This window comes from Arvicanthis niloticus, chromosome 8 (genome assembly GCF_011762505.2).
Source record: "Arvicanthis niloticus isolate mArvNil1 chromosome 8, mArvNil1.pat.X, whole genome shotgun sequence".
Lineage (NCBI taxonomy): Eukaryota > Metazoa > Chordata > Mammalia > Rodentia > Muridae > Arvicanthis > Arvicanthis niloticus.
Genome location: NC_047665.1, coordinates 13,053,949 through 13,081,022, shown reverse-complemented (window position 1 = coordinate 13,081,022; position 27,074 = coordinate 13,053,949). Strand labels below are relative to the sequence as shown.

General features: G+C 43.2%; 1 long non-coding RNA gene across 3 annotated transcripts in view; it reads right to left on the bottom strand.

The window, feature by feature from the left end:
- LOC143443261 (uncharacterized) overlaps positions 1–24,358 on the bottom strand; it is an 85,863-nt gene extending 61,505 nt beyond the window's left edge. The window contains exons 1-3 of one of the 3 annotated variants that reach the window (XR_013112067.1): positions 24,015–24,358; positions 9,254–9,414; positions 7,955–7,993 (exon numbers count right to left, since the gene is read on the bottom strand). This is a non-coding gene — a long non-coding RNA (uncharacterized LOC143443261). The remainder of the gene's footprint in view (positions 1–7,954; positions 7,994–9,253; positions 9,415–24,014) is intronic. The other 2 variants (XR_013112068.1, XR_013112069.1) reach the window with 2 other exon arrangements.
- Between the last annotated feature and the right edge of the window lie 2,716 nt (positions 24,359–27,074).

Sequence of the window (27,074 nt, the reverse complement as noted above, 5' to 3'; positions counted from 1 at the left end):
AACACAAGAGCCCCAGTTGTTCAGTTACACCATCTCCTAACAGAGTAGCGACACACAGCACCACTTGCAGGTGTGTGTGCTCATGTGTGCATGTGAGAACATCAGGCATTTTGCTCTGTAATTCTCCACCCTTTTCCTTTGAGGAAGGTCTTTATGGACCCTATAGCTAAACTGGCAGATAGCAAGCCCCAGAAATCACTATGCCTCCTGGTGCTGGATATATAGGGCAGGCATGGCCACATTCAGCTTTTGGCATGACTGTCAGGCCTCAGGTCCTAAAGCTTGCACACATGCTCTTACACACTGAGCCATGTCCTAGCCCATAGAACATGATTTCTGAGTATTCACATGCCTCAACTTTTTTCTTCTGTAACATGGGATGATATGCTGGAGTGACATTTCCAGGTTCACCTAGGATACATGAGAACTGTCAGTACCTTCAATTTCTCTACCTTTGTTTCATCCTAAGGTTAAAAATGAAGTCAGAAAAGATCCCCTCAAATAGCCACCTGCAAATGCTTGCATTACACATTCCCTAGATTGTATAAGCAGATTCTCCTAGGTGACACTGAGTCAACACAGCTTCAGGTGTAGCTAAATCTTCTGAGGGTGTGGCCTGATGACAACTTTTCTGTCCTCCAGGTTGAAACATTATGTCCTACAGAAGGAGGAGAAGGGGGAGGAGGGGAAGAGGGAGAAGAGGGAGATGAAGAAGGCAGGAATCACTAAGCTCAGGGAGATTGCAGAACTTACTTAACCAAGGTCATATGAGCAGTAAATAATGGGAGACTCTTCAGTGGAACTGCCTACAATGTGTGAGGGGAGCTCCGAAGACGCAGCTCTAAAGAGCTATGAGCCATGCTGGGTGGGATTCTGGGTAATGCACCTGCAGAGCCCACGACGCTCATATAGGTAAGTACTCACCCGTGCTTCTGTGTGACACCACAATAATAAACACAGACTCACCAAGCTACACTCAGGTGGAATAGTTCCTTTGATCATTCCTCACTGCTCTTTCTGAGGTGACAGGATGTTTGTTCATCAAGGAAAAGTCATTCAACCTCACCACCACATAATAACCCGGCATCCTCTACTAAAGCCAAACACATGAGATTGGCTCAGACACTTCCAGCAGGATTGTTCTTACCTAATACAAACAGACACTCCAATAAAAGTCTTGGTGTTATACAGAGAGAAAAGAAAGACATGTCATCTGGAAAACTGATTCCTAAACTGAGCTCACGTTTCCAGGAAGCCAGCTCTTTGGGGATTGCAGAAGAAAAGCAACTGTTTCTATCCCAGACACCTGGTGATTGTAAAAAGAGACAACAGACCCCACACTGTCACAAACAGCTTATCTAAGGAAAACGGCTAACTGCCCCATCCTGACCCTCACAAACCACCTCCCCACTTCCAGATCATTCGCTGCAAAACCCCAACTCTGCATGTACTCTAAATAATTTGGCCCTGATAGGTTCTGCCCTACTGCAGGTGCATATCCACACCCCTCCACCCTATGTAACATGCTAGACATCAGGACCTATTACACACACCACCGGGGCAGCCAATAGCCTGGTGACTCATCAGACTCTGATGGACACATTCATATCAGCACCACATACCAACCTTTAGATTCCAGGCCTCCAAGGCACAGACACTGACTCCTAGCAGTGTAGTAAAACAGTAGCAGTCTGAGGGCATCCAGCAGGGCCTGTTACATAGCAGTACAAGTGGGATTCACCGTGGGTGAGTAGGAAACATATCAGGGATATCTGGGCACCTTCTGCAATCCACATAAAAAGCTGGATATTGAGAACTGTTACACTCCTCGGCCCACATAAACTCCTAGATATCAGACCCTCTGTTGTCCTCCCCATTCTGCAGGCACTGCTAGATACCAGGTCTTGTTGCATAACCACTCCCCTTTTGATGAAACTCCACTTGCACTGTTATGTATCAGGGCCTGTGGCACCCCAACCCCCAGCCTGTACTCACTGCTATTTCCTGAACTACTTCACAGAACAATCTCTGGACTGTCTCAACCCACCAGCTCCCAAATAATGACACAAAGATTATAGTGATTTATGGTAGCTTACGCCTTAGCTTGTGTGATGGGTTTGTATATACTCAGCCCAGGGAGAGGCACTATTAGAAGGTGTGGAGTAGGTGTGTCACTATGGACGTGAGCTCTAAGACCCTCATCCTAGCTGCCTAGAAGCCAGTATTCTGCTAACAGCCTTGAGATGAAGATGTAGAACTCTCAGCTCCTTCTGCACTATGCCTTCCTGGATGCTGCTATGTTCCCGACTTGATAATGGACTGAACCACTGAACCTGTAAGCCAGTCCCAATTAAATGTTGTCTAAGACTTGCCTGGGTCATGGTGTCTGTTCACAGCAATAAAACCCTAAGATAGAAACTGGTACCAGCATACTGAGGTATTCCTGTGACAACTTGACCATGTTTTCGGGAGAGCTGTGGAAGGATTCTGGAACTTTGGGCTAGAAGAGCCATTGGGATGTTAAGAGCTCTGTGGGATGTTCTGTAGGAGCTTGGAAGATAATGTTGAGAACAGTGCAGAAGATGGAGACCTGGCTTGTGAAACTTCAGAGGGAAAATTAAAGCCTCTTATTAGGACTGTTAGTGATTTGACTGTGAATACTTCATGGTTTTGGTTAATTGGGGCAGAAAAATCAGCTGTGATTAACAAGATATCAAAGCAAAGTACTAAAGCAAAACCTTTGCATTACTGGGACTATTGATGCTGGATAACTGTAGCTGAGAAATTAGTGGTGATTAAGAAGAGACTAGAGTCATTGACAAGAAATCTTCTGGAAAGTTTTCAGAGAGCACAAAGAGGCTGTGTTCCAGAGATGGCCAAGGTTGTACCTCATGCTGCAGCTGGACTTGGTAATGTGTAAGAGTCACCCAGCTGGTACTGGTTTTGAAAACATGAAATGGTCATGAGAGCAGCTGAGACTCTGCACTGTGAGAGGCCATGGAAGGCCATTGGTGAAGGTGCAGCCTCAGTTGCAATCAATGGTGCAGGATGGAAGGAGTCATGCAAAGGAGTTGAGGCTTGGCACCATGAAGAGAGTCTATGAGAGGCTATTGGTGAAGCCTAGTTACAGAGGAAGACAGCAGTGTTTTGGAGATGCCAGAACCATGAGATGACCACCAGGAACAGCAGCAGTGGAGTACAGGCAGCTCGAGCTTAGAAGACAGGGTGTGCGCTGCGAAGGGCAGAGCTGAAGAAGTGACCCAAGCCCTTGGAGGAGCCCAGAAAATCGTGAGTGGATCCCAGACATTGGACAATTGGAGTTTGATTTTCACTGTGACTGTGCCCTGATGGTTTTTCCTTTTGAAGTAAGAAAGTATTTTAATGGAGCCCACAATTAAGAGACTTTGAATTGTAAAAATACTTTGAATTTTAAAAGACATTGGAATGAAAATTTAACGTGTAAAGATTGTGGGACTTAGAAAAGGTTGAGGCTTAATAGTGATGCGTGTGCGTGTCAAGTTGACACAGCTGGAGTCATCACAGAGAAAGGAGCCTCCCCTGAGAAATGCCTCATGAGATCCAGCTGGAAGGCATTTTCTCAATTAGTGATCAAGGGGGGAGGGGACAGCTCATTGTGAGTGGTGCCATCCTTGGGCTGGTATCCTGGGTTCTATATGAAAGCAAGCTGAGCAAGCCAGTAAGTAACACCCATCCATGGCCTCTGCATCAGCTCCTGCTTCCTGACCTGCTTGAGTTCCAGTTCTGACTTCCTTTGGTGATGAACAGCAGTGTGGAAGTGTAAGCTGAATAAACCCTTTCCTCCTCAGCTTGCTTCTTGGTCATACTGTTTTGTGCAGGAATAAAAATCCTGACTAAGACAGCTTGCTACCTCCCAACTAGTGTGTATAAGTTAATTAATCTGTTTATTCTAATCCACACTTGCTACCTGTCCTATCACCTCTCACTCAGTACATCTGACTTACTGTGTCTGGCTAGTAACACCCCCAAACACTTCTGAAAAATAATAAAGAATAAAGAGCCTGCAGCTCTATATTAAAGCCAATCAGAGAATTCCTTAGGCAGACAAGGAAGGACAGAGTCCAAAATATTCTTCCCCATCACAGACCCAGCTGGGTGTCAGTCTCTCTAGCAAACTCCATCACCACAACCACTGCTGCTAGAAAGCATTCCCTGCCTGACACTCCCTCCATGCTGTCCAACACCATCTACACTGCTGAGTCTAAGTACGAGGTTGGCCTGAACAATCTTCTGGAGCCGTACATACATCACGAGGTGCCAGACCCCACTGACCTTTCCCAAACCACACATATTGTGTTTGCTGATAGTCCCTCACCATTGCCACACAATGTACACTGGTATTGTTTGAGACATGCAGGGCTCGCACCTGATGCTCTCTCATCAAAACATATAGATATCAGGCTTTGCTGGATGACACTGCCAGGCTGACATTTCACATACAATGCTAGATGTCAGAGCCTTCTAGATACATGTTCACCTCTTCTGCCACCCCACATAGACCACTAGGCATCATGCCCAGATGGACACACAGGGGACATTGCCACATACACACATCTAGGTGTCAGGACATGTAGTGCTCTTACCCCACATACACTGTTAGAAGCAGACCTTGCAAGATATCCTCCTATGCTGATGCCAAAGTCACATGTGTTTGGCAGGCCTTGCTTGGATCACCCTCCCTGGAAGCTGCAAACTCAAATACACCTCTTGGTATCAGGTCCTGTTGCACCTCCATCCCCAACTGACATTTACTCTTAGGTATTGCCCCTGCTAGTAGTCCTCTGCCACATCCCAGGTACACATTGGGTATCCCACCAGCACACACACACACACACACACACACACACACACTCCACAAAGACTGCTAGGAATCAGGTCCTCCTGGATACCTTTCCCTGATCTCTGCCACCACATCCACACTGTATGGACTGCGCTCAGCTGGACAACCTTCACCAACCCTCCATACATTGCTATCTTGCCTACTGGACACTACCCACATACTGTGCTAAGAACCAGGTCCTCTTGAGCAAGATCCTTGCAATACTGACACCAAATCAAGCTGAGGGCCAGAAGGTTTTCAGACAGAATTCTACCAGTCTTTCAAAGAAGTGCTAATACCAATACTCTTTAAACTACTTGGCAAAATAGATACAGAAAAAAGATTACAAATCTAATTCTATGAGGCTACAATCACCCTGATACCTAAATCACACAAGGACTCAACAAAGAAAGAGAATTTCAGACCAATTTCATTTTTCTACATTGACAGCAAAATCCTGAACAAAATCCTTGTAAAATGGATATAAGAACACATCAAAGACCCCATCCACCAAAATCAAGTAAGCTTCATCTCAGGGACTCAGGAATGGTGCAATGTATGAATTCCATCAGGGTCATCCACCATATAAAAACACTGAAAGGAAAAATAACCCACAGGATCATCTTATCAGATGCTGAAAAAAACCTTAGACAAAATCCAATACCACCTATGTTAATGGAGACATGAGAGAACAAAGTGCATACCTAAACACAATGAAGACAATAAATAGCAAGCCAATAGCCAACATCAAATCAAATGGAGGGGAACTTAATCAATTCCACTAAAATCAGAGACAAGACAAGGCTGCTCACTCTCTCCCTGTCTATTCAACATAGTATTTGAACTTCTAACTAGAGCAACAAGACAACTAAAAAAGATTAAAGAGATACAAATTGGGAAGGAAGAGGCCAAAGTACCATTATTTGCAGATGATATGATGATAGTATACACAGTATCATCACATGACCACAAAAATTCTACCAGAGAACTCCTGCAGCTGATAAGCACCTCAACAAAGTGGCTGGATACAAAATTAACTAAAAAAAAAAAAAATCTGTACTCTCTAACTTTAATTTTTTCAAAGGCTACTTTTAATGATGGTTCTTAAATGCTTTAACCTCCTTTCCAGCCCACCAGACACCAGAGGTAGTGGGAAAGAAAGGATACAGGGGAAGTGGACCTATTTAGAAATGGTTCCTGCCTTGCCAGGAAATCAGCAGTTCAGTTCACAGATCAGCAGCAGCTCCATCCTCTCCCAAACACTTAAAGGATACGCAGTGTGGTCCAGTTCAGTATTGTCACGATAGCAGCCTCGAACAGCTAGGCCTCAGCTGAATAGGCACAAGTCAGCAGAAGGGATTTGGACCAGAAGGGATGCAAGGAGCATTTCTCAACTGTACCTCTCTGAACACTATGAAGATCAGCAAAGATGGGAGATCAAAAGAGATGAGCAATTCAAGCAAGCCAAATCCTCTCACAGTCCCTCGAGTCCTATTTACACTGCCTCCAAACATCACGTGTCCTTTACAGGTCTTCCCTCACCACACATCTTGCCTCAACAACAACAACAACAGTGTGTCTCAGCTGACATCACTCTGCCAACAAGAAGCCACTGCAGACCACCACAAGTTTTTGGAGCGTTTCTCTCCATGGAGTCCCAACAAATGGAGCTCAACTCCCCAACATAAGGAGGACCAATACATCCGTGTCCTTAGCAAAGGCTCCTTCACCACGTGTCCTTTCAGGAGCTTGCTTTAGCAAAACATCCTTTCACCTGTGTCTGCTTCAGCAAAATATTTCTTCACGTGTTTGCCACAGCAAAACACCATCCGACACAACTGACTTCCCAAAGAACCCTTGAGTTTTCACTTCCTATCCCCTTTCTGTTTAAGAATTGTCTTTTATTCTCACGTTAACAATCTATACACAATAGAAATAATTATTAGAACCATCACATTTTCAATTAATGGGTCATATACAGTATATTCAAACAATAGTCTAACAAAACAACCTTAAATTTCTGTCGATGGAGAATGATTAAACAAAAAGCCTTACACTTCTATCAATATAGAGTACACTAATTAAACAAAATCCTTATATTTTAATTAAGATATAATAAAATCTGAAAGGTAATAATCTGAAAGGGGATAAAATCTGAAAGGTAATAATCTGAAAGGGGATAAAATCTGAAAGGTAAATATAATACCCAATTTAAAAAAAGAGATGAAAAAAGAGAAAAAAAGAAAGATAGGAAATTTAATAACACAAATGGAAGGATTTAGAAATTTAGGAGGCAGTTTATGTTAATGGAAACAGCATCATAGAAACTGGAAAATCACACCCTCATAGAAGCACAAGGAGTTGGGATGGGATAAGGGGTTCCTGGGTGGTGGGGGGAATGGGATAAGGGGATAGAATTTGAAATGTAAATATTATAACCAATTTTTAAAAAGGGAAAAAGAAAGAAAAGTTGTTAGAACCAACATCTTTAAAAAAATGTCAGCCCTCTATGAAAAAAAATTTTTCTTGATACTAAAACTTGTTCTGAGAATTGCATATTGCAGAATATACTGCATAGGTATATCTACTCATCAAGCATACTGAGCAGACCTGCCCAAACCTCCGATGTCCTGGAATTCCATCTGGATACAGTGAAGACACAGCATCAGAGGCTTATCAACTTACTCTTCCCCCCACCCCTCTTCTAATATCTCAACGCCCTTAATCAGCTTGAAGAAGTTAATGAAGAGTCAACGCCCCTATTCCCTGGGCTTGTGGACTAAGGTGGTTAATATTGGGCTGTTGTTCTAGGGAAAAGCAGTGGTTTTGTTGGAACAGGGAAGATTAGCTAGGATTTATTGCATAGCCATAACCTATTAATAGAAATCTGTATAATTAATATCAAGATGAAGTTATAATTTCTTAAATTGTACAAAATTTACTTTGATTTCAAATGTAAGGTTTTCATTGGTATGTGCTTCTTATTGATAGAAAAATGAGATGAATATTGGTACTCTCATGGGCATTGTGCCTGTATAACACATTTAGGAATATAAGGCTTAGACCCAGTACTTCTTTAACTTTTGTAGCACTTACCGGAGCCTCATTTTGGGTGCCAAACTGTAAAGGCCCGCTCTGTTCCGCAGGTCCGGGTTGAGAGAGAGAGAGAGAGAGAGAGAGAGAGAGAGAGAGAGAGAGGTGAGACAAAGCATGGAGACAAGACAGAGGGTCTGATCAAGTCTCAAGTCTCGTTTATTGTGTCTCTCTCTCCTTTATTGTCTCTCTCATTGTCTCCTGTATTCTCTCTATTGAAGGGAAATCTGGGGTATTTATAGGCTTTTGCCACGTGCCTTGTAGGCGCGTGAATACCACGTGCCTTGCAGGTGTGGATATGACGTAAGCCTTACAGACATCTATAGCATGGATAGCACGTGCGCCTTACAGGCATGTATGGTGTGGATAGCTCGTGGATAGCACGTGAACCGCATGCCTTGCAGGCGTGGCTACCACGTGCGCCTTGCAGCTGGGGGCAGTAAACAGCAAAACAAAATATGTGGGATATCAGAGTGTGCTTCAGCTGTTGTAGGCTGTTGAAAAACAAGTCTCACGTCAGGGTATATGGCTGGAGATGGCTGCAAAGCTGATAGCCGCTTTCTGCTAAAAGTCGGCTCCCAACAAACTTTTTTAACTGATTTGGGACAGTTAGCCTGTGAGTTAAGGGACTATAGCAAATTCATGGCTTTGAGTTCATTGTTAGGGTGTTTTCTATATTTTATTTAGAAATAGCTGAGAGGAGTTAACAGACAAAAGTACAGGTTACCTTACATGGATATTTGGTTTTCAGAACGTCAGAAGTCCATAGAATTGACGTTACAAATACTTCTATATTAGTGTTCATTTTGATTAGAGACCTGTGCTCCTGACAGCTTCCTGTCTTGGATTCTAAGAAGAAATTGAGCATCTTTGGAGTTACTCCAGTTGTGGTGAGACAGCCACAAGGCAAAAACTGCCTCTTTCCATCTACAGACAAATTTCTGTCCAGAAAAGGACACACTTGCAGAATAGTCGACTGATTATATCTGCCTAGACAGAGTAATCAGCCCTTAATAATTCTGCATCACTAGGTCTGTCAAATGATTCTGGGCCAGAAGGCTGAAGATTTGATGCTCCAAAGTTCAGTAGCATAGGGGCTTTCCAGGTGTTCAGCGGTCTCTATAAATTGGCTAAGTTTTAGAAGCTATGCTTAGTGCTTCCCATAATTTCAGTTAACTCAGTCATTCTGCATTTCTGACAGGGTTGAAGACCTATAATCTCATAGCCAATCCTGGCTAGCCTCACAGCCTCAGAGTTCCCCCACCCACCAGTTCCCCAAGAATCTCCAGGGGTGTGACTCACTGGGGATTTATTTTCTCTTTGCTGAAAGTAGGTCTGGCTGTGAAGCTGTCACGGCCCGTACTGCCCAGCTTTGTGGGCCAAAATGTTGCGGCCTGCTCCACTCCATGCTTGGCGGCCAGTGTGTCCTGGCCCAAGCTGCCGTCCGGTCCGAGGGTCAGGGTCTAGTGAGAGAGAGAGAGTGGGGATAAAGGGGAAGAGACGCGAAGAATGGAGACAAGACAGAAAGTCTGATCAAGTCTCGTTTATTGAAGGGAATTCTGAGCTATTTATACGCTTTTGCCACGTGCCTTGTAGGTGCGTGGATACCACGTGCCTTGCAGGTGTTGATATGACATAAGCCTTACAGGCGTCTATAGTGTGGACAGCCCGTGCACCGCAATGCCTTGCAGGCGTGACTACCACATGCACCTTGCAGCTGGGGTCACTAAACAGCAAAACAAGCTATGCGGGATAAACAATATACTTATCAGAGTGTGCTTCAGCTGTTATAGGCTTTTGAAAACCAAGTCTTTCATCAGGGTATATGGTTCCAGATGGCTGCAAAGTTGATCTAGCCGCTTTCTGCTAAAGTCGGCTCCCAACATGAGGCTAAGACAGAGGGAGTTTAGTGCCTTGGGCCTTTGATAGGTCCACCAGGCCTTCACACCATGAACTACAGATGGAGAATGTGCAGGTATTTATTTTGTGTACTCTGTAAATGTATCTTCTGCATTCAATAAACAGGCTGCCTGCCCTCAGGGAAGGCTGCCATTTTTTCTGAAAAAAAAAAAAAATGACATTTTGTCATTTTCTACAAAATAGGTGGAAAGGTCATGTTATATATAGCAAGCCAAGTCTCTACAGACAGCTGTGGTGTGTTCTCTTTCCCATGCAGAATGTGTCGGTTTTGAAAAGCCTGAACATAAACAGAAGACATGAAATAGGGCAGGGCTCTGCTTCCCTGGAATCGTCCACTGGGCTTGAGCTCAGTAGGGACCTGGGAGTCTCAGTCACCACAGATTGTCCAGGGAGTGTGTTACATGTAATTTTAAAACCATGCTACCTTCTTTCCCAGGACTGGGGTCCACATTCTGGCATAGCTCCACCAATGGGGTGAAACTGATACTAAAATCTGGTTCCCTAATTGGTTCTTGATTTGGTCAATAAAGAAGGCAGCAGCCAATTGCTGGGCAAAGGGTAAAGGTGGGGCCTCTGGGTCCAAGAGAAAAAAGGGGATTCGAGAAAAGAGAGACAGGCTTTTTGGTGCCATACACTGGGAGGAGTAGAAAGCAACATTCATGTAAGGACTTGGGGCACCTAGGGACTGTAACCTGCAGGCAGGGCTTTGAGGAGGTTGATGGGGTCAAGCTGATCACTGGTAAGATTAGGGCAGGAGATTCAGTGCCCAGCAATTGTGCTAGTAGGCAGCTTCTAAAATAATATGCTGAGTGTGTGTGTGTGTGTGTGTGTGTGTGTGTGTGTGTGTGTGTTTCTGTGAATTCAAACTTCTCAGGTGGGGCTGGTAAAGAAGCTCCCAGGCAAAAGCAGCAGCTGAAGGTTTGGCAGAGCTAAGCTAAGAGGTACAGGCAAGATGAGAGCGGGAGCTGATGGTGGCTGACCTCGGAGCTGACTCAGGAGTGCAGGCCATGGTCTCTGGCAAAAGAACAAGTATTTTTATGAAATTACACATGACAGGAGTACTGTGCAGAGTCTTGTGTGGTTCAGAATCTAATCTTCTGCAGCCCCTAGGCCTCCATTAACCAGGCAGTGGGGAAAATGGGAGAGTGCCTAAAACCCAAGCAAAGTGATTCAGACAAGCTAAGATGCAGTGAGGGACACACCTCACTAGCAAGACTGATGTGGATGCTCACTTTCACTCCTCTCAGTGGAAGCTCCTTTTCCCCACCTCTCTGGGAGGTTATTCCCTCTCCAATTGTATTCATAGTATGTAAAAGACACTGCCCTATTATCCTCAAGATGAGAAAACTTTGTTCCTCCATTGAGAAACACTCCCAGTACTTGGATTCGATCTCGTGACAGAGGTCCCAGACTCTTCATTTTCAAACACTGTGTTGGGAGGACTCTTCTTGCTACAGCTCAGTGTTTGAGAGGAGTAAAGCTGTCATTACAAAACACTTCTCTGGTGCCTGCCTTACCCTCCTCATACCCCAGCCCCCCTATAGGTTCTCCTGAATCTTCTGATATCCTTTACTGCTTACTTGCCTTCTTCTTGTGTCAGAACCAGGTCTAAACCTCATTGCCATCTTTGGCTAGTGTCACTGTATATCTTAGTGCTGCCTACTGCTTCCTTGGAGGTAGTGCATGGGGAAAGAATTTTAAAAAATAGAAACCAAAAGAAGGATAAAATGCAAAAACCTGAATGAGACAGAGCTGGTCTGAAAGTGCCTCTACCAGGGTCATTAAAGATGGCAGACACATTGTCCTCTGAGAATAGTGATCGGTAAGAACAAAAGTCATACACATACACACACACACACACACACACACACACACACACACTGCATAATTCAAGATCACAAGGTACAATGACAATAACCAAGCAGGAAAAATAAACCTGTCATTCCCATTGTTGGTTGCGTCTTGGGCTCCCTACAGACTGGCAAGCATTTCTGCATGACCCTTAGGCCTGGGCACAAAGTAGAGTGAATGTGTATGCACTATCCAAAGCAGCAGAAACTATCACTATATCCCTGTATTTCTGATACCTGCATATTAGCCTGAGATCAAACATTATGATTCAAGACTCCTTTTAGAAGGTTTGTCCCTCAATGGTAGAGATTAGCAACACCCAGATATAGAATTCCTTCCCAGTTTTCTCTTCGCCTATGGACTCTGAAGAGAGACACTAACAGGCCTGGCTCTTACCCAGGATCCCTGTGTGTGTTATCTCTAGACCATCAGAGTCTCAGAATTCCTTCTCTCAGAGCAGAGAGTAGGCCTCAAATGTATGTATGTTGAGGGGGTGGGATTACTAGGAGAACTGGTTCTGCCTCTCTTTCTCTTTACTTAGGAGGTGGGAGGAAATCAAATGTTTTGCAGAGTGGGCAGGAGCATGATTTTCATCCAATGACCCTGGAAGCAATACCACCTGTATGCTGTTGTATACAAGAATTTTGCAACATGTAAGAGCAGAGCCTCCTGGTCCCCTAGCAGGCAGATCTCTGGCACACCTGACATAGCCAGCAATGAATGATGGTTTGGAATCCACAGCTAGACTTTTACACCAGGAATTCTGGAATGAGATGAGTTTGCACCAGGAGACTAAGTACAGACCTGAAATTTAAGAGACCCTGGGTGAATCCTTTCCCTGCTCTGGACCTGGTTTTGTTTGATAAATGTGGGACAAGAAGGAGGAAGAGGCTACTGCAGAACATTGATGCTGTCCCCAGGAAAAGGCTGTAAGTCCCCTGAAGACCTAGGACAGAGAGATGGGGCTCCCCCAGAGCTATGCTAACTTTCAGATGCAGAGGACTCACAGAAAGCCCTGAGGATGAGGGTAACCAGAGGTGTGGTGATCTGTATACTAGAAGATGTCTAACATGGCTTACAGCCTGGCACCACTGCAGCCTCCCAGCTGGACTTCCCAGGCCAATGCTCATGAAGAAGAGGAACAGGCAAGTTGGGGCCTCTCCTCTTCCCATGAAAATTAAGGATAGATCAGGTTAGCAAGGAACTCAGTGTATAGACATTGACACCAACCTAGAGACAGGAATAATCAGTATTTGGATGAGTGTATAGCCTGCTGAAACAGCTGTTTTTTGCCACCACATCTCCCAGAGCAGCTAAGAGCAGGGTCTAAGTGGCTGCACTTCATGAATTCCCAGCTGAAAAACTCTCTGCAGGCTCCTCTCCCTGCCAGGCTCCAGAAGAAAGCATATATTTGTCAAGACTCTCTGGGTTTGTTAGATACCAGTCAAAAACCTAGTACAAGAATGCTATTTCCCCAGTCACATCTATGGTAGAATGATCCAGAAAGGCCAGCTCCCACTCCCAAACTCCAGTATCATTATGTCCAGTCTCATTGCTTGTTAGGAGAGAGGCAGAGGCTGGCTTCACTCCTCCCTCCTGAGTGAAAAGAAAGATATATAAAATTTTAAAGTCACCCCCATAAAAGCTGACTCCCTAAACTGAACTCACAGGGTCAAGAAGCCAGATATTTGGGGACTGCAAATGAAGTGCAGCTGACCCCCACCCCAGAGAGCTGGTAGTTGCAAAAATGCACAACACTTTCAAAAACAGTTTATGTAAGTAAACCAGCTCGATATCTCATGCTGTCTCTCACAAAACTCCTTTCCCATTTCCTGATCATTACCTGCAAAACACCTGTTTGCATGAACACTAAATAATCTGGCTCTGATATGACTTGTACTCATGTACCTGTATACACCATGCTATGCATCCATGCCCCATAATATTCTATAAATCAGGCCCTGTTATAGTGCAGCCCAAGCTACCCCACATTTGGGGGCCAAAATGTCGTGGACTGCTCTGTCAAATGTTGGAACCCACACTGGAAAAAGCCTTGGGGGCTAAATTGTTAGAGCCCACACTTCCCCAAGCTGCTCCGGTCAGCAGGTCGGGGGTTAAGCAAGAGAGAGAGTGAGGATGGACAGGAAGAATGGAGACCAGACAGAGTGTGATTCAATCCCATTTATTCTTCAGTCTCTCTTGTTCTATCCAAGTCCCAAGTCTTGAGTTCCTAATTTCTAGTTCTAGTTGCTAGTCTCTTTCCCAATTCCAAGTTCTTTCTCCAAGTACTAAGTGCCTAATAATACTTGCCTGTCTCGAGTCTCAAGTGCCTACTCCCTGGGCCTAATACTTAATAATAATTACGCAGAACCTAACAAAACACAAATGCCAGCTCACGCTACTATATTCTGCAAAACTCTCAACCATTATAGATGGGAGAAACAAAATTTTTCAGAACAAAACCAAATTTAAACAATATCTATGTTTTAATCCATCCATACAGAGGAATTCCAGAAGGAAAACTTCAACATAAGGAGAGTACCTATACCAAAGAAAAAACAAGGTATCAGTCATTTCAGGACACAGCAAGAAGGAGAGAATCACATACTCATAATACTACCTACAACAAGAAAAATAACAGGAATAATAATCATTTGTCTTTAATATCTCTCAATATCAATGGACTCAATTACCCTAATAGAAAGCCATAAGCTAACAGACTGGATATGCAAAGAGAATCCAGCATTTTTCTGCATATAAGAAACACACCTCAATAACAAATACAGACACTACCTCAGATTAAAAGGCTGGAAGAATGTCTTAAACACAAATGATCTCAAGAAACAAGCTGGATTTGTCATCCTACTATCCAATAAAATAAATTTTCAACCAAAAGTTTTCAAGCAAAATGGGGAAGGACACTTCATATTTATCAAAAAAAAAAAAAAAAAATCCATTAAGAGAATGCCTCAATTCTGAATATCTATGCCCCAAATGCAAGGGCACCTCCATTCATAAAAGGAACCTTACTAAATTTCAAAACACACATCAAACCCAACACAATGACAGTGAAAGACTCCAACAACCCACTCTCACCAATCGACAGGCCATTGAAACAGAAACTAAACAGACACAGTGGAACTAGTACAGGTTATGATCTAAATGGATTTAACAGATATATACAGAAAATTTCACCCTAAAAGAAAAAGTATACCTTCTTCTCAGTGCTGCATGGAACCTTCTCCATAATTGGCCATATAAACTCTCAAAAAACAATCCTCAACAAATAAAAAAAAAAAGACTGAAATAATCCCATGAATTCTATTAGATCACAACGGATGAATGCTAGGTTTCAATAACAATGAAAATACAGAAAAATCACATATCCATGAAACGAGAATAACTCTATTCAAGGATAAATTGGTTAGAAAATAAAGGAAGAAACTAAAGACTTTCTAGAATTCACTGATAATGATAACACCGTATACCCAAACATATGGAGCACAATGAAAGCAGTGCTTAGTGGAAAATTCATACCACTAAGTTCACACATAAAGAAGTTGGAGCGATTCCACACTAACAACTTAACAGCACAACTGAAAGTCCTAGAACAAAAAGAAGCAAACACACCCAAGAGGAGTAAAAGGCAAGAAATAGTCAACCTCAGGGCCAAAACAAACCAAATATAAACAAAGACGATGATAAAAAAGAATCAACAAAACCAAATGCTTATTCTTTGAGAAAATCAACATGATAGATAAACACCTAGCCAAACAAATTAAAGGACACAGAGGCAATATCCAAATTAACAAATTCAGAAATAAAAAGGGAAATGTAACATTAGAAATTGAGGAAATTAGCCGGGCAGTGGTGGCGCACGCCTTTAATCCCAGCCCTTGGGAGGCAGAGGCAGGTGGATTTCTGAGTTCGAGGCCAGCCTGGTCTACAGAGTGAGTTCCAGGACAGCCAAGGCTATACAGAGAAACCCTGTCTCGAAAAACCAAAAAAAAAAAAAAAAAAAAAAAAAAAAAAAAGAAATTGAGGAAATTAAAGAAATGTTCAGATCCTACTACAACAGTCTATAGTCATCAAAGCCAGAAATTCTAGAAAAGCTGATGATTATCTACAGAGATACCATGCACCAAAGTTAAATCAAGAGCAAGTAAAGCCAGCCTGCGTTGGCACAAGGCTTGGGCGCCCGCCCTCTGATGGCGGACCCTGTCCACGTTCCGGAGTTCGAATCCCATGTGACTCCCATCGAGTCTCATGGGAAAAAAAAAAGAGCAAGTAAACCATCTAAACAGTCCCATATCTTCTAAGGAAACAGAAATCATTAAAACCTCCTAACCAAAAAAAAAAAAAAAAAAAAAAAAAAAATCTCAGGGCCAGATGGCTTGAAAACAGAATTCTACCAGACCTTCCAACAAGAGCTAAATAGCAAACTCCTCAACTATTCAATAAAATAGAAACAGAAGAAACACCACATATTTCATTCTATGATGCCACAATTATGCTGATAACCAAACCACACAAAGGTCCAACAAAGATTTAAAACTTCAGACCAGTTTTGCTTATGACTACCAATGCAAAAATACTCACAGAAGACTGAGTCCAAGAACACATCAAAACTATTATTCACCACAATCAAATAGGCTTCATCTCAGAGATACAACATTGGTTCAGAATATGAAAATCCACTAACGTAATCCACTACGTAAACAAACTAAAAAAAATTTACATGATCATCTCATTAGATATTGAAAAAGCATTTGGCATAATACAATAGCTCTTCACGATAAAAGTACTAGAAAGATCAGAAGCTCAAGGTCCATAACTAAACATAATACAGTAAGATACAGCAAACCAACAGCCAATATTAAATTAAATGGAGATATCCTTGTAGAAATCCCACTAAAATCAGGGACAAGGGATAGAATGACCACTCACTCTCCAGGTATCTATTCAATATAGTTCTTGAAGTTGTTGCTAGAGTAATAAGGCAACAAATGGAAATTAAGTAGATAAAAATCATCAAAGAAGTAGTGAAGGTATCACTATTTCCAGATGATACGATAGTATATATAAGTGATCCTAAAAATTCTATCAATGAACTTCTACAGCTGATGAACATCTTCAGCAAAGTGGATGCATAGAAAATTAACACAAACAAATAAGTAGCCTTCCTTTTTGCAAATGATAGATGGGCTAAGAAACAAATTAGAAAAACAACAGACATTTCGATAGTCACAAATAATGTAAAATATCTTGGAGTAATTCTAAGCAAACAGGTGAAAGTTCTGTATGGCAAGAACTTCAAGTCTCTCTAGAAAGAAATCAAAGAAGACCTCAGAAAATTAATATCTCATGCTCATGGCTTGGTAAGATTAACATAGTCAAATGGCCATTCTACCAAAAGCAATCTACAGATTCAATGCAATATCCATCAACATTCCAATACAATTCTTCACAGACATGGAAAGAGCAATTCTCAATTACATATGGAAAAACAAAAAACCCAGAGTCATTTAAACAATTCTTAACAATAAAAGAACCTTTAGTGGAATTACCATCTCTGTCCTCAAGCTATACCACAGAGCAACAGTGGGAAAACAGCATTGTATTGGTTCAGAGACAGGCAGGTCAATCAATGTAATAGAACTAAAGTCCCAGAAATATACTCACACACTTATGGACACCTGAACTTTGAAAAAGAAAGCAAAATGTACAATGAAAAAACAAAGCATCTTCAGCAAATGGTGCTGGTCTAACTGGTAGTTGGTATATAGAAAAATGAAAATAGAGCCATATTTGTCATGTTGCACAAAGCCCAAGTCCAAGTGGATCAAGGACCTCAACATACAACCAGATACACTGAATCTAATAGAAGAGAAAGTGGAAAAGAACCTTGGACTGATTGGTGTGGGGCAAAGTTTCCTAAACCCAACTCAGACTCTAAGGTCAAGAATTGATAAGTGGGTCCTCATGAAACTGAAAGGCTTGTTTGAGGCAAAGGATGTAGTCGATAGCACAAATTGGCAACCAAAAGATTGGGAAGAAAATCTTCACTAACCCCACATCTAATAGAGGTCTAATATCTAAAATATAGAATAGTATTTAAGAAGCTAACTTCTGAAAACCCAAACAACCCAATCAAAAATGGGGTATGGAGCTAAACAGAGAATTCACAATTCTGGAATAGCTGAGGAGCACTTAAAGAAATGTTCAAAGTCCTTAGAAATCAGTGAAATGCAAATCAAAATGACCCTGAGATTCTATCTTACAACAATCAGAATGACTAAGACCATAAACTAGGGTGACAGCACATGCTGGTGAGAATGTGGAGAAAGTGAAACTCTCCTGCATAGCTGGTGGGATTGCAAACTGGTAGAACCACTCTAGAAATCAATCTGGAGGTTCCTCTGAAAATTGAAAATAGTTCTTCCCAGCTGTTCCATTCTTGGGGATTTACCTAAGAGATAACTCACCATGCCACAGGGGTACCTGTTCCACTATGTTCATAGCAACCTTAAATGTGATACTCAGAAGCTAGAAGCAACCCAGATGGTCTACAATGAAAAAATGCATATAGGAAATGTGGTTCAATTACAACATGGAATATTATTCAGCTATTAAGAATGAAGACCTCGTGAGTTTTACAGGCAAATGGATGGAACTAGAAAATATCCTGAGTGAGGTGACTTAGACCCCCAAAAATGCATGATATGTACTAACTTGTAAGTGGATATTAGACAAAAAAAATCACAGAATACCTAGGTTACAACCCACAGAAATCAATAAGGTCAACAAGCATTAGATACCTCAATCCCATTTCAGAGGTAGAAGAAACAATCTCTGGTCAGGGGTGGGGAGGCTGAGAGAGGGAGGGACTTGTGTCATAGAGGAGACAGGGACTACAAAATGAAACATGATCACATATTGGGGGAGCAAGAAAGAGGAATGAAGCCTTGAGGGCCAGCAGCATGAATGGAAACAGGCAATCTCAGAAGGTAGGAGGTGGGGTTAGTCTCCAGAATGTACCAGAGACTTGGGATATGAGAAGCACTCATGATTTAGATGGAGGGAGTTTAGATAAAATGCCCAACAGTGAGGGGAGGAAACTTTTAGAGTCCACCTCCAGTAGAATGGAGGGATGGGGTTGCCATCTCACCATCAAAAACTCTGTCCTAGAATTGTCCCTCTCTAAAAGAACTGAATGAACAAAAATGGAGAAAAGACTGAGGGAAAGGAGATCCAGTGACTACCCCAAATTGGGATCCATCTCAAGGAGAGGCTTCAAGGCCTGACACTATTACTGATGCTATGTTATGCTTACACACAGGAGCCAGCATAGCTGCCCTCCGAAAGGCCCCACAAACATCTGAAAGCATCAGATACAGTTACACCCAAACAAAGGACAGATTCCAGGGACTCCTGTGGTTGAATTAGGGAAAAGTTGAAAAAGCTGAGGAGGAGGGTGGCCCTACAGGAAGACCGGTAGTCTCAACTAAACTGGACCCCCAAGATCTCTCAGACAATGAGCCATAAATCAGGCAGCATACACTACCTGTTATGAGGCCCCTGGCACATATAAAGCAGATGACTGCCTTGCCTGGCCTCAGGAAGAAGAGGAGCCTAACCTCAAAAGATTTGAGATCCAAGGAAGTAGGGAGGTGTGGTGGTGTGTGTAGGCATAGAGGTAATTGGGACATCTTCTTGGGGATGTGGAATGAGGAATGGGAAGAGAAACAATCAGAGGGAGAAACAACTGGACATTGAACTGCCCTTACTGATTCATGTGTGCTGTCTGCCCAGTGGACTGCTCTGAAGGGGCTGATTCACGTTTGGTGCTTGATAGGGGACTGGAATGTGAACAACAAAGATAATAATGGTCCGGTAGAACTATTTCTATATCAGTCCACTTCTCAAATATCCAAATAAACTTTCTTTCCCACTTCTGGTGGCTGGTGGGCTAGAAGGGAATTTAACTCTTATTAAAGTAGGTTGAAAAAAATATATGCCCACACAGAGGAGTACTGTGGCTCAGGGATGAGGAACAAAACAGGAACAGAGGTCAATTTGTGCCAGATTCAGCAACAGGACACTGGGCTGGTGGCTGGGGAGGGGCTGTGGCAGCCTCTCTCCTGCCAGTAGGCCTTTGTGCTGAGGCCACTCCTGTATGATGTGGCCTGAGCCCTCCTGACACATCTCACACTGCACTCCAGGACTCAGTAGCTTGAGAAATGCACTGGGATTCAGAAGATGGAGAATTTTCTCACTCTGATGAACAGCATTAGTGACTCATGGATGAGCCCCAGCTCCATGGACATAGCAACGGACATGACCATTGCAATTATGTGTGGAGTGGGGCTCTTTATCCTACTACTCCCCTTCCTGAAGAAGTGCCCAGTGTTACCACCACCTGAGAGTGAAAGGGACATCCTAAAGGTGAGGAGAGCCTTGGTTCACACGCAGTGGAGCAGCAGTCTGTTGTTCATGACGGTTACTCTCATATTTCATAGGAAAATAGGGTTAGGGACAGTTCTTGTATTTTTTAAAAAATATTAACATGAGAACATATTCTTTTATTTTAATCTCAGGTATGAGATGTGGGGCTGCTTTAAATTGTCCACAGCAGATGAGTGTGACTTGCCTCATGTTCAAATAGGGGCATGATTTTGCCAGCAGCTGATATTTTCTCTGTTCCTGTGACTTTTGGAATTCTGGGGACTTTTCAGAGAATACATAAATGCTAGGTCCTTAGGAGACATGGTGGGTTGTCCTTTGTTGCTGGTTGCTATTGCTTGCTGGTGTTTGTGGTTTGTTCAGTAGTTGTGTGAACAGAAGGGGGAGGAAAAAGAAATTTGATATCAGGACAATGAAGATGAAACTTCTCCAAAGAACTCAACACTCCCCTCTGTAATCGCAGAAACTTGTGTAACAATAATGTCTCCCCCTTTTCCCTACATCCCTTTTTTCTCCTATCAAATGTTAGAGGTTATAATGGGTGGAAGAAAAAGGGTGGAGAAGGGTGGAAGAAAGAAGAACCTAAAAGGGGGCTAAAGTCTATCTAGACAGGACAGGGGAAATCTCCACAAAGTGTCTGCAGAGGCTGACAGGCAGGGCAGAGGTGAGAGTGCCATGAGGTGTCTGCCTGAAGATCTCAGAGCATCTGTACAAGGAGGCAGAGAGCCCACTAAGGACTACTGTGCCTCCATGCGCAGACTACACTTCTGAGAAGTGGGATACACACAAGAAGCTCAGAGAAAGATCATCTGTCCTCTGTTCAGTCTCTTGTTTTCTTTGGGTTGAGCTGATATGAAGCAGGTGATGAGACCATGGGCCTCAGATCAGGGCTGTATTCTCCTTTGTTCTGAGGAAGCAGATATCACAATATACTCCAGAGGCAGCTGAGGAGCTCAGACTTGTGTAGGATCCTGTCTGAGGAACACTTACTGGGGACATCTAAGGTAACTGTGGCATAGACAGTGCCTTAGTCTGTTTCGAAAACAAGGTGACAAAGATATGTGTTTATGCACAATGTGAATGAGTCAGGATGGATAAGAGAACACGTCCTGGAAAATGCAGGTTTCGTGTTATCCATGATCACATAGAGCAGGAAGGTTGTCTACCAGAGAGAGGAAAAAGGGTCATCAGCTTATTTGTATTGTTTCTAACTAGCAGAATGTGAAGAGGCAAAAAAAGAAGACCAGGAAGAAAACTGTTACTGGAAAAGGTAGGCTAATGCTTTCCTGTGGAGAGCAATTCCCTCTGGCCTACCCTTTAGTGACAAGGACATGATATGTGTGAATTAAGAGAGGGCTTCTGGGAAGGAAATTAGAATGTTGGAATCCCCAGATTTTGTGATAGAAAGGAGCAGTGGTTGGCTGGGCTGGACGCTACACATGAGAGTGTCATTTAAAGCACTGGAGTGATGCTGTGACCATGTTTAGGGACTCTCAGGTCCTCCTGACAGCAGGTAGCTTCAATTCTCCCAGCTCATTTCTCTTTCAGATAACTGATCCTATGGCCATTACAATGTTGTTAGTGGAACTGCACAGGTTGAGGGAGGAGTAAGAAAAGTGTAAATGGAGACATGAGGTCCCTCCATACCCCTTGCTCACTCTCAGTGATCTGTCCTTGGAGTATGGTGGTTGGGCATTAGAGTCCTAGCATGGGATAGTCATAAGAGAGATGCCTCAGCCCTGTGTGTTCTCACTCCTTGTCTGAATCCTACAATAACTCTCTCCAGGTTATAGAGATGGAGGAAAAAATATGGAAGAGACCAAGACTCTGTCACAACCTATGAAAAAGTAAGAAAACTTGTCTTATGGAATTTTGCATACCAGAATGTGAGCTCAGGGTCTGGGGATCTTCTTACTGAAGACGATATGCAGTGTGGGACCTGAACAGCCCTGTGGGATGTGACACTAAGGGACATGTGATATGGAGGCAATGGAGGGACTCTAAGAGCGTAAGTGGCATATTTACAAACACTTAGAGCCTCATGATCCTCTTCTTGGGGCTGATGCTTGTTAAGGACTTCACAGCACACCCCTCTTGGAACCCTAGTCAGAAATTGGATCACAGTCCTGTCTCTCAACTATCGTCTTACCTCAAGGTAAGAGTTTGCTGTGTCTGTATACTCACCTGAAGAGGTTCAGGAGACCCAAAGAGCCCCTCTAACTGCTGCCAACCCTGGGGCCTCAGAGGCTCATCCAGATCTATTGCAGAGATAGCTGAGTTTTCATCGACCTGCTTTCTATTTCCAGGCTGAAAATCCCAGGCAGAACAGGACTACCCAAGGCACTGGAAAAGGCAGCCTGTAACCAAATACCCCAGCTCTCATAAGCCAGTGAGAAAGGCTTGGGAGGGTAAGGCCTTCCATACTGAGCTCCACACTGCTCAAGGATACAACCAAGACTTGGGTAACAAGAAAAAGGAAAGGCTATTTCCATGAGCTCTTGGAAGAACATCCCAAAGAATGCTATCCAAGATGGAAACCTCAGCAGAAAATACACCCTGCAAGGGGATTCTTTAAAGAAAGATCACCTCCCACCAGGTAATGAGCAGACACAGGAATTCATAAATACACAAGCCATCATCCACAGGATGCTAGCTGAACTGCAATCCCATGCAAATATATTGTTCAAGATCTTAGGGAACACTGAACAGGAATCATCAACAGTTCAAGGGTGTAAGGTGACATCACTGGAATCCCAGCATGGTCACTCATCCCAATCTTCTGAGAGTCTGTGTGACAGGAACCATAACAGAGCAACAACCAGAATGAGCTGTGGCCATGCCAGTGCTGACATGTATTGCTATTCCTTCAGATATAGAGGAAGTGAAGATAAACAACATTCAGGGACTAAACCCCTGAGAGCAGGTGAAAAACATTTGAAACAAGAGAAGAGAGACATGTGCTTTGAGAAGCTCCACATGCAAAAGGGGAAAGAACTTCCATGTGGGTACAGGAGAATTGGAGGCAGTCAGGAGCTAGGGCTTGCTGACCAGAGATTCTGTGACTGCTTTCTGAGTTCCAAAGACAACCATCCAGTCAAGCAAAGGAAAACTTTCTGCTCCTGGCCTTCAGTTGCTGCCTAGCCAGCCTCTGACACCAGGTAGACCTTACGAGAATAGGCCACAGAGCAGGTGGCTCAGGACATCTTGGCCTTCCCACACCAGGATGTTCTAGACGATGTCACATCTGCCCTGCCATTGTTTCCCCATGCCTCCTGGTAATAATCTTGATTTTGTCCCTGCAAAAAAAAAAAAAAAAAAAAAAAAAAAAAAAAAAAAAAATCTTTTTTCTTTTTGGAGCACTTCCTTCTATATTTCTGATTTTTTTTTTTTCAGATAAGAGCTGCTTCCTGGTTCTTGTTCCTGTCTTTCAGCCAAGATGTTTCTGTCTTACAACAATGGAGCACAGGAAGGGGCAGCATTGCTTTTACCTCAGTACAGATTATAGAAGAGATAGGGCATGTGATAACGTCACTATGAAGTGTCATCCTCACAAAGTCACATTGATGTGCAGTAAGTATTAATCTTTTTGTCGTGACAGAGACAACAAAAGGCTACACATTTTTCAGGATGAGTCAACTGTGTGAAGACCCCACCCAGGTCTGCGGCAAAATGTTTTCCCTTCTCTGTCCCACATTGATGTGTTACTGTATAGAATGGAGCACGAAGACAATAATCACAAACTTTCATTCCCAGATTCAAGGTAGGAAAATCTCTACCTGTATTTCTAGAACAGACATAGAGATCACCTATCCCAGAAGCCCCTACTCACCTTGATGCAGGCTGAGCCCTTATCACCACTTAACTCAGCTTGGGTGATAGGCAGTGACTATCCACAATCTGCCTTCCTCTGACTAAAGCAGGGTCCAGAATAGAATCTGCAATGTGTGACCATGGGTGGTTACTGAAGGCCTTGTCACACAGGTACATCCAGTAACACAGCAAAGTCTGAAGAGAAACCACAGACATCCCATTGAGTCCAGTCTGTGCCCTCCCTGGAGAACTAAATCTATCCTGTCCAGGACATCACCATGCAGACATGTGGACATGCAGCTCACATGATGCTGTACCAGTGCCACTGTGGTTTACATAATGTCTGTGAGATTGTTTCCTGGTGGAAGATTTCCATGCAGATCATTTGGAAACCTGCTTTCCTACTTTAACATCCTTAGAGCTCTGAAAACAAAGACTCTGTCTGCATTCATTGACTATCAAATTTCAACCTCCCTTTTCCTCCCACAATTTTCTTTCAATTCCGCCTCCCTCCTGCCAAGGCCTGAATGAAACAATCCATTTTTCATCTCCCCATGCTTCAACAGATCTCAATTCCACTACTTCTTTTGTATTTTCTTCAAATATCTTTTTTTAGTGTAAAATAAAGTAAATATAGCCAAATGTATATGCGATGTCTACTCATTAGTAGAAAAAAACAAGGGCGCAAACACCCAGGGTAAAAACCCAGGGTCCTGTCAGCCCCTCAAAGCCCATGTGCTCCTCTGTCACCACCCCTACTCCCTGCAAAGGAAGCCACCTTGCTTTAAGCACCTCCTCATTTAAGTACAATCTTGATACCCTGATCTTGTATTGCTCATCTCAGCAGCCTTGCTAGCTCATACCCTCTCCTTCTGTCTGGCATCTTGCATTTAACACTGTAGCATAGGATGATGAAACCTGCTCTGTAGAGTCACATCTGAATCATTCATATTAAGTCATTTGACATTATTTTAATGAACCAAGATTTCTCTGTTCATTACAAAGTTGACAGATGTTCACATTCAACCATTTAATTGCTGTGACTTCCTTGGAACCTGCTTCCTCCCTGCATGATGCTATTAATAGCTTGTACACTTTTGGGCTTCAGATTGGTTGTACAGAGGTTCCCTCTGGCATATGGGTGGGATTATTTTGTGTTACTTTGAGACCTCTTTTCCGAATTTCACTCACTTCAGGAACTTTAGTATTAACCGATGTGATAAAGGACTATATATGTTTGGTGCCTGTTTACATTTCTATTTTATTACATGCAGCTGAACCATTCTCCCACTCTTAACAGCCTTTCTCTTCATTGATTTATAGGATCATATATTCTCCATGTGAGTATTTACTGTTGTACATTTTGGGAGTAAATTACTCTATGCCAAGCACTTTCCCCTGGAAATCGAGTTACACGTGGCTGTGACCCTCCAGGCAAGTGTTGGGACTCGATTCCTGTTCGTCTCCTAGGCAGCCTATTTCTTCTAAGTACTGAGCCTAGCCTCTCCAGTCCCATAGGTCCTAACATTGTATGGGAAGGACGTTAACTAGTTACATGTCTCAAAATAATTTTATTTTCCCCTATATTTTGTATAGTAATCAAATTCCTAGTAGGAAAAAAACTTAAATTTTACCACGATATTATTGAATCTGAAAATAGTATATTGAATTCTCGTTTTTGTCATGTTAGAATATATTTTGCACAGTGTGAATGAGTCAAGGATGGATGAGAGAACACTTCCTGGAAAATCCAGGTTTCATGTTCTCCATGACCACAGAGAGCAGGAAGCTTGTCTACCAGAGAGAGAAAGTAGAGTTCCTTCCTTGTTTAGGAGGAGGACCTGTGCAGTATCATGTCTTACCAGTGAGAGAAGATACAGGCATCCCTAACAATTGAAAGCCTGCTCTGGAAACAGAGACTGTATTTGAGAGATACCAAAAGTTTTCATGGCCAAAAATATCAAAAACCCATTAGCAAGGACACTTGGAAACTGCCCAGATGCATCCTGCTTACTAAAGCTATCAGGCCAGCCTCTCTCCATACTGAGCATTGTCACATGCTCCAGCACACTAAGGAGACACAGAATAAACACATGTCAACTACTATGGGAAAACAAGAAAGAAACCCCATCAGATTCCCACCACCCAGGGAACAGACCCAGCTTCAGGGACATTTCCCAGCAAACAGTGATCATTTAAAAAAAAGCAGGCCTCAATCTCCCAGCCTGCCCAGGCCTCCAACCTCAACTCCAAAAGCTGCAAATGTAGAGAAATGATGGAGTCTGTGCCCACAGGGGTACCCTTAAAGAAGGACATAGCTAAGTCTGATGTGCATAACACCATCAAGAAGGGCCTTAGAGTTGGGGCAAAAAAGATGGCTTGTACTTTAAGCAGCACCCTGGGAAGGACCTGAAACCCAGAAATCCTTCACTGAGGACACAAAAACTGACATGAACCCTGCTAAGCATCATTCCCTGCTTGACTCGGAGACTGAAAGGAAGCTGGCATCAGACATCACTGAGCTTCCACTGGAAAGCAGGAATCTATGTCTGCAGATCCTTGAGGCAAGGGATCTCACCCAACCTTGGGTTCCAGCCTCAAACCTTCCCCAGGTTCTGTATCCATCCTCACCTATCTGTGATTCCAAGGCTGAACACTATTCCAAGGCTGCCACAGTCCTGGAAAATTTGCATCACCAAGATCCAGGAAGGACATTGGTAGAAAGCGTATCAGCTGCCAGGCTAGAGAGTGATGTGTCTATACACTCACTTCCAGAGATTCAGAAAACCCAAAGAACCCCTCTACCTGCTTCCAGTCATGGGGCTTCAAAGGCCCATCTAGATCCATTGCAGAGATAAGCGAGTATTCAGCGACCTGCTTTCTACTTCCAGGGAGCAAATACCAGCAGAACAAGACTATTCTAGTAATTGGAAAAGGCAGCCTGCAACCACATACCAACCCCCAAGTGGCCAAACATGCACCACAGAAGAGCTTACAGGACGTGGACTCAGAACATTGCACCAGGAATGTGACAATGATAGGCCCTGGAGAAAGGGTCCCAACTTCAGCAGCCAAACGA